At 38.7% G+C, this 8,510-nt stretch overlaps 1 long non-coding RNA gene across 1 annotated transcript; it reads right to left on the bottom strand.

Moving 5' to 3' along the window:
- Positions 1-285: 285 nt before the first annotated feature.
- Positions 286-4,972, bottom strand: LOC109240720. The gene is made up of 2 exons (XR_002070118.1): positions 4,835-4,972; positions 286-771 (listed from the first exon to the last, which is right to left on the bottom strand). It is a non-coding gene; the product is annotated as an uncharacterized LOC109240720 (long non-coding RNA).
- Positions 4,973-8,510: the final 3,538 nt, after the last annotated feature.

The following is an 8,510-nucleotide window of genomic DNA, read 5'->3' as shown; positions in this document are numbered from 1 at the left end:
TTTTGTATTTTCAGTTATAAAAAAGATTCTCAATCGAAAAATACCCCAAAAATATAGCAATCTTCAGAGAAATTATATAATACATCTGAATACATAAATTATATTAATTAAAAAAACTTAAGAATACATTCATGGCATATAGCGAGACGGTGAATACAATGAAATACATAGAATACAATGAGATACATTGAACTACAATGAGAAAAAAAGACAGTGAATACAATGAAATATATGGAATACAACGAAATACATTAAATTACAATAAAAAAAAGACAATGAATACAATGAAATACATGAAAATACATTGACATATATTAACAGAAAATCATCCTACAACATCCATATTTTAATTTTTTCAATTGGACGGTATTCACGAGGCTAGTGGAGCCAGCTTATACAGCAATGAGGAACGAGTTTAGGAGGAGAATGGGAAGGAAAACGACAGTGACAAGCCTTGGCGGATTCGACACTTGCTACACAGTCCCCATTACAAATCCAACAATAACGCTGATGTTTGCGGGCATGGAAATACGCTGCCGCAAGACAACTTCTTGATCCGTAGCAGTTCAAGCAATACCACTTGCCTCGCTATGGCTGCTTCCCCTGCTGACCCAGTCAATTCCGTCCTCAACATCATAACATAATCATTACTTACAGTATGTTTTTCACATTAAGAGTACCAAAAAAATATTGTACGAAAATAATCATGATATGTGATATTATACCAGATGCTTCTGAAGTCCAGATTGAACTTGAAATTGACTCTGGAGACTGTAACGAGAAAAGGATAGGTGAATATGTGGAGGAAATTTCAAGGAGTTCGGAAATTTTAATGGGATGGGGAAGAGAATGGGGATGTACTCAAAAGTAGATAGAGAAGAAAATAGTGTAACTGATTAGTGTATTTAGTGGCTTAGGGCTAGTAGGTAACAAAATAAATATTTTGCTATAAACCTTAAAAGGTATCTATAGAATATAAATTTTTTTAAATGGTATTTATTTTAAAATAAATAAATGTGTTTAACCTTTGCTATAGGAGGTAAAAATTCCTATAATTAATTCAATATATAGTCCAATAAGTTTATTTGAACTTAATATATCTTGAATTTAAATATAGTCCAAATTATTTTACGGATTTAATTCCAATAAAATTTATATGCCTACAAATGCCCCTTACTTCAAAATTTAACTTGAGGGTGAATTTAATAAACACCAAGGCGAGGCTTGAAGTACCGGTAAATAATCCTCGAATCAACTTACCACAAAAACATATATTTTTGTGGTTTCATTTGTATTGCGAATTATTAACCAACTGCATAAAATGGTTTGACCATGAGGCTTAAAAGTCAGTATATTCCTTAGAAAGGAAATAAAGCTAAGCCACGTTGATTTGGCAATATATTGGTGCTTGAATCTAATATTACTTGGAAATGCCACTTTTCATAATTCAGAAAAGTATAATTTCAATTGTAACGTCCACAACATGTTGAGCCTTCAGTGCATCCACATGATAACAGTTTGCATCCTTTTCAAAGTGGTTTCCTTGTGTAATTGCTTTTGGACAATTCCTTGTTGCAAACAAGTTACTGTCGCGCCACCAAACTCCTGTCATAGACGAACTATACGGATCCGAATCCTTTCGAATATCTTTCTCCTAGTCCGTGTTAGTATCAAACAATTGCAGTTCCCACATCGTCAAATAACGAACTACTTCTGCTCTCAAATCTATATAAACCCCGTGCTCATATTTGTTGAGCATCAATTCGTAGTATTCGCAAGCTATATTGAGTTTAGTTTTGTGGACTCGGAAGCATTGACGTGAAGGTAATTTTCTTTCTTTTTTTTTCTTTTTCTGTGTTTTTTTTCTTCTTCCTTTTTATGTAGGTTAAGCAGAAAAGTCGTCGAGTGCTAAGTTGACGAGCAACTCCATGCATGATGAAGACAATCTTAGGGTGTGAGGGGATGAGTACACATCACCGACCCGACTATCGGAGAGATTACTCTCAATGTGGCTCGACTATCAGAGAGATTACTCTTAAGACGGCCCGACTATCGGAGAGACTACTCTCAATGTGGCCCGACTATCGGAGAGATTACTCTCAAAACGGCCCGACTATCGGAGAGATTACTCTCAATTGGCCTGACTATCGAGAGAGATTACTCTCAAAATGACCCGACTATCGAAGAGATTACTCTCAAAATGACCCGACTATCGGAGAGACTACTCTTAAAACGCCCGACTATCGGAGAGATTACTCTCAATGTGGCTCGACATCGGAGAGATTACTCTCAATGCTGCCTCGACTATCGGAGAGATTACTCTCAATGTGGCCCGACTATCGTAGAGATTACTCTCAATGTGGCCCGACTATCGGAGAGATTACTCTCAATGTGCCTCGACTATCCGAGAGATTACTCTCAATGTGGCCCGACTATCGGAGAGATTACTCTCAAGGTGGATCGTATATTAGAGGCCAATTTCATCCATTAGACCTTTGCGCCCATTCTAATATTCTTTTTTTTTTACTCTTTTGCAGCCCAAAGAGATGGCAAATTCAGAGACTATACCTCACCTTCCTCCAAAGTTAGAATATCTCGTAATCGAGACTTGAAGATGGCATAAAAACAAACCAAGCTCTTGGTTCACACCCCACAAACTGGCCGGTATCCACCCCATGGCCTTCTTTGAGAACTCTCTTTATGTAAAAAACTGGACCTTGGAGCACAAAGTCTACTTCTAATCCATTGTCCAAGATGTGGTCTCTTCCAAGCGCCAAACCATCGCCACGTAAAAATTACTAGCACCCTTGCCCGCAATGTGGCCCAGCCGAGTTAATTAGATTCGCACCTGCGATGGTTCTTTCATAGCTGTAGGACCGCAGTGCGGTCTTGGAGCGTAGAAGCGGAAATCGCTAGGGCAAAAAAGGGGATTTTGAGGGTTTGAAATTTCATAACACAAAATTTAATTTGAGCTCGGTGGAAGGCGATTTTTCGAGGGATTTTGAAGGAGAGCTATTGTGTAACTAATCCGAACTCGATTTTGATATATAACTATAATCTATGTTGTATTCTTTATCTAATTAAAAATTTGAGGTGGAAGTTTGGAAAATGGGGAAAAAAGTTCCCCAATAGAAAATCTGAGGTTTGAGTGGGAATTAGGCGCGGTTTTGGATGATTTTTGTATGAGTGAACTCGTGAGTGAATGGATGTTCATAATTTGTGTCTTTTACCCGATTACGAGACGTGGCCAGGGAGTATTTTTGGGGTTTTTTCTATTTTCTTTGATTTCAGTAAGCTAAATAGTTGCTTGTAGCTATATATACGATATGTAATTGATTTGATTAGATTTGGCCACTCGGAGTTGGATACTCGTGGCAATTCACTCGGCTTGAAATCACATAGGCTTTTGCGGAACGTTGTCACACCTCCTTTTTACACACCCCAGAAGGTGGTACAAGGGAGTTTTTCCAATTATAAGTGACATTGTTCAAAATGGGATTTTATTATTTATCAGAGTCGCCACTTGGAATATTTTGTTTTCTGGTGTCCCAAGTCACCGGTTTATTTTAAATCCCAAATCGAGGAAAATTCGACTTTCATTTGAAGTCTGCGAACCAGAAATTCTGAATAAGGAATTCTGTTAACCCGAGGGAAGGTGTTAGGCACCCCCGGATTCCGTGGTCTAGCACGGTCGCTTAAACTATTATATTGGCCTATTATCTGATTTTAATACATGTTTTAGCCTATGGTATATTTTACTATTAAACCGCTTTTAATTATTTTTAGGAAACATTCAACTTATTTAAAACACGCCTTGAACACGTCACATGAAATGCACTCGCGATTCACGACACATTTTATTTAACGTGTTGAGAATTGGAGTTGGGTCACATGAAATGCACACCGAGTTTAGGAAGGTAATTTTTTTAGAATAGCGCGCCTAAAGCAACTACGCACTTTTAAGTTTGCGAAAGCCATGGAAAATTCAACTAATGGCACACCTCGATTCTGATTTCTACAGGGATGTTTTGAACTACTTGAGAAATTGAAATCGTTTGTATACTTTGAACTCATCTAATGCTGACGTGAATAGCATGACCAGAAAAGGTGGTTTCAGCAAATAGCTTGAATGTTACCAAGAAACTTTTCATTTTTAGATTCCATATCATCGCCATGTTCATCCGGGACTTGCTTTTCACTACTCGAGTGAACGTGATCACTTGGGTACAAGAGAAAATTGGTTTGGAAATATTTTGGGAAAATCAGAAAAGCGTTATCATATTGGAGGGCTCTTGTACCTAGCTAATTAACTTAAAACACTTTGATATTGTGTGATCTTTCACGCCAATTAACAAGTTTAGCAACCACAAAGATGCTCTGTTTGCCACAGGAAGATTTCAAACTCCAAACAAATGAGCAAATTACACCGCCGAATCGACTCTGCTTGTGCTCCAGCTAGCGAGAAAGATTATCCCCAAGGAATTATTGATCACACCAAAACCGAATAACCTCCCGAAAACATACAGACGGAACCAAGATTATGAGACTAAAATTAAGTGGAGCATATAAGAAATTCATAAACAGTTACTCTTCATTATCGAATATGGCCAAAAAATGAAATTTTTTTTTGTTATCAGACATAACCAAATCATTTTTTTTTTTTTTTTGCCATTCAAGCAATTAAAAGCTAAATCTGGCATACCAAACATTTACATGTAAGATGAAATCTGTAATAAAGCAATAATGAACATGTGAAATCAGACATGATATAATAGGCAATCCATTCATTATTTATACATTCAAAAGGAAAAATCTCCAAGTAACAATTACATACCTATCTGCAGCAAAAATCCAACCAAATGACCAAATACAGGTCTAAATTTGAAGGAGAGAGTTTCTGACTACTAGCCAGTAGAAGCAGCAATCTCCAGCAACATAAAGCAGCAGCAAGAACCGAAAATTTAACCCGAAATTCCCAAAATCAACGAAATCCAGCGAAAAAAAAAGACTGAAAAAAACGCAGCAATTCGTGGAGAAAAATGGAGGAAGGGGAAGGGAGCCCTCTGCTCCAAACAGGCGCCGCTTTTCTCTATTCTCTAAGGGTCTGGATCCTCCAAAATATGATCTCTTCCCCCTTTTATGTTGAGAGATTAGGGCAACGGATAATGGATATTTGGGTAGGGAGATTGTGCTTTGAGTGGTTATTGGGTTTGGGCAGATTTAGGTATAGGCTTTGGCTCAGCATTAATTTGGCCAATTCTTACAAGACAAACCTTTCTTTTCCAATTTTTTCTTTTATTTTAAATTTTCTTTTCCTTTAATTAAAAATCCATAAATTGAAAAATCCTAAAATTATTTAAAATGTGAAATTAAACTAATTAACTAATTATAAAAATTATAAAAGCTACTTAATCCTAAATTAAAAGAAAAAAATCAAATAAAAGGAAAAGTGTAAAAATGAAGCATTTTTGTTAATTTTTAAATTTTATAAAATAAGTAATTATCTAATTAATCCTAAAATGTAAAGATAAGGCCTAACGCCCTACGTGATATTTGGTATTTTCATGATTTAAAATGCAAGAAAAATGCAAACAATTAATAAAAATCTATAAAATTCCAAAATGGCAAATAATTAAGGAAAAATCTATTTTCTCGGGGATTTTGAGGAGTATTTCGTATAGGGCAAAAATCACGTGCTTATTACAGCTGCCCCTCCTTTGCTCAGGAAACATGAAGATTTTCGGGCAAAGATAAAGTGAGCAATATGAGGGATTTTGCCCATTTGAAACCCATGAGAAGCATTTTTAAAGAGTCTGACCGAACCTTGCTTCAGAGGTTGCCTACATATCCTTGGCTATAAAGGAATCAGGTCAGTGTAGTTCTGGTTTTGGTAGCTGGGACTACCAGGAAGCCGTGATTTCACTGTTGTTGCTGCTGTTTCTGCTTGCTGAGCTCCTTATTACACAAAATGGAAAATAAAAAGCTAAACTAGCTAAACCTATCAACTACGAGTTACAAGATTCCTATCTATAAACCTCTTGAAGCTTGATCTTGAGTCTTAGCTAGTTCTTGCTATGGACTCCGATCTGAATCTTGATGCTCGTAAGTTGTAGGTGTTTATTTCTTCATGCAGTATTGGGTCAAAACAGGATCAGCGGAGCTTGTGGCTTCAATCAGATTTTGAGCAATCTGCACCCTTGCTTGCTTCACTTTTGAGTTCACTTCTTTTTGTTCTTTTCTTCTTTTTTTGACTCTGGATTGAGACTCATTCCATTGGTCATCTCGCACCCTATGTTTTGAGGTCAACCTGCTTAAGATATCAAAACAAACAAACAACGAAAACGAAATATCAAGATTTTTCTGCACAGTCGTTCAGTTTCACTAGAAAATTTCGTAGTTAGTTGTGACATATATCTAAGCAGTCAAATTAGGATTGTGTATCTTGTGAATGAATCCAGGTTATGCTGGAAAAATGACCGGGTTATGCCCGGAAAAAGAAAAAGGGTCTCGGGTTATGCCGGTACGAAGAAGAAAAAGGTCCTCGGGTTTGCCGGGAATTTGGAAGTAAAAAGCTCCTTGGGTTTATGCCAGGAGATTCCTCGGTTTTTGGCCGGATTTGGAAAGAAAAGCTCCTTGGGTATGCCAGGGAGATCCTCGGTTTTTGGCCGGATTTGGAAAGAAAAAGCTCCTTGGGTTATGCCAGGGAGATCCTCGGTGTTTTGGCCGAAATTTGGAAAGAAAAAGCTCCTTGGTTATGCTAGGGAGATCCTCGGTGTTTTGGCCGGGAATTTGGAAAGAAAAAGCTCCTTGGGTATGCCAAGGAGATCCTTGGTTTTTTGGCCGGGATTTGGAAAGAAAAGCTCCTTGGTTATACCAGGAGAATCCTCGTTTTTTGTCGGATTTGGAAAGAAAAAGCTCCTTGGGTTATGCCAAGGAGGTCCTCGGTTTTTCGGCCGGGATTTGGAAAGAAAAAGCTCCTTGGGTTATGCTAGGGAGATCCTCGGTTTTTCGGCCGGGATTTGGAAATAAAAAGCTCCTCAGTTTTTTGGCCGGGAGATCCTCGATTTTTTGGCCGGGATTTGGAAAGAAAAAAGCTCCTCGGATTTTGGCCGGAGATACCTCGATTTTGGCCGGAATTTAAGAAGAAAAAAGCTCCTCGGTTTTTTGGCAGGGAGATCCTCGTTTTTTGCCGGGATTTGGAAAAGAAAAAGGCTCCTCGGTTTTTTGGCCGGGAGATTTAAGGAATGGATCCTATAGCTACCATGATTTATTTTTCTTTTGGGTTTTTCATTTTATCTTCTTTCCTTCTTTCTTTTTCTGTTGTTCCTCTTTATATGTTTTCCTTTTATTTAGCAAAACGCATGAAAGAATTTGGGGGGAAACTTCCTTTTTGTCATTTTCCTGCTGCAAAGCTGTTTCATGCTTGCGCATTTCATTTCCTTTTGGATTGCCCCTGCTTCTTGCACGGTTCTTTGAATTAGACCTGTTTTCGACAAAGAAACAATTTGTTAGTTTGAAACGGCGGTTGGTTGTGGCCTTGATCATCCCAATTGCTTGATCCCGGCCCCATTTCCGTTTGAAAGTTTGCTGCTTGTTGGCACTTGAGGGTGAATCTCTTTTTCGAACCGACCGGGTTTAACTCTCAGGGTTTCATTATGACTCGCCCGTGTGGGCTCTGGCCTTTTCCCTTTATTCTGTCCTTGCCTTTGATTTTTTTCTTTTTCCAATGTCTTTGCTTCGAAAGCATCAACCACTATGGTCAGTCGGGATCGGCCTGACGCACTTCGCTGAGGCTGGGCATTTTCTCCGGCTTTTGCCAGGCGGAGCCCGATGGAACCAATCCTGCCACCTTCTTTGTAGTAATTCGTTTCATCTGTTAGACCGAAAGGGATTCAAAGAGAAGTATGCAAAAAGGCAAGCATATGAGTTTGAAGAGAAAGCGTCCCTTTCGGGGAAAAGAAGGACTTATCTGGGGCGCATGCTGGCTTCGAATGAACATGACAGCTTCTTGGACTGACGCCGGCCACACAAATTTCCTGGCTTCTCGTGAACCCATTGATCCGCATTTCAAAGCCCGGGAACCTTGTCAGGACATCTTTTAGTGATGAGATATCTTCTTTCTGTCCGGCCACAGCGCCCTTTCCGGGTTTTTCGCCAATCGACCTCTCTCATTTCTGTCTTCTCACCGTCGCCCGATAGTGCTCTTTGCGGAGTTTTTACTAAGCGGACTCTCTCATTTCAGTTTCTCTACTCACCATCGCCTTATGGTGCCCGAAGGTTTTCACCGATAAGACTCTCTCATTTTATTTCTCTCGATTTGGAATTGTATCAAATTCCAACAATGACGTTTGCCACTTCCATGCCTTTGTCAATTGATCGGAAGGACTTGGGCTAGTATGTGGTAAAAAGAATTTTGGCGGAAACTATAAACTTGGAACCAATTTCGGAGCGATTCATCCGAGACCATTATACTCTCCCCAGTTTCAAATTTTTGGGAAAATGGGATTGGT

This window comes from Nicotiana attenuata, unplaced genomic scaffold (assembly GCF_001879085.1).
Source record: "Nicotiana attenuata strain UT unplaced genomic scaffold, NIATTr2, whole genome shotgun sequence".
NCBI classification, from domain to species: domain Eukaryota; kingdom Viridiplantae; phylum Streptophyta; class Magnoliopsida; order Solanales; family Solanaceae; genus Nicotiana; species Nicotiana attenuata.
The sequence above is the reverse complement of the archived record's forward strand: the minus strand, read 5'-3'. Positions and strand labels throughout refer to the sequence as shown.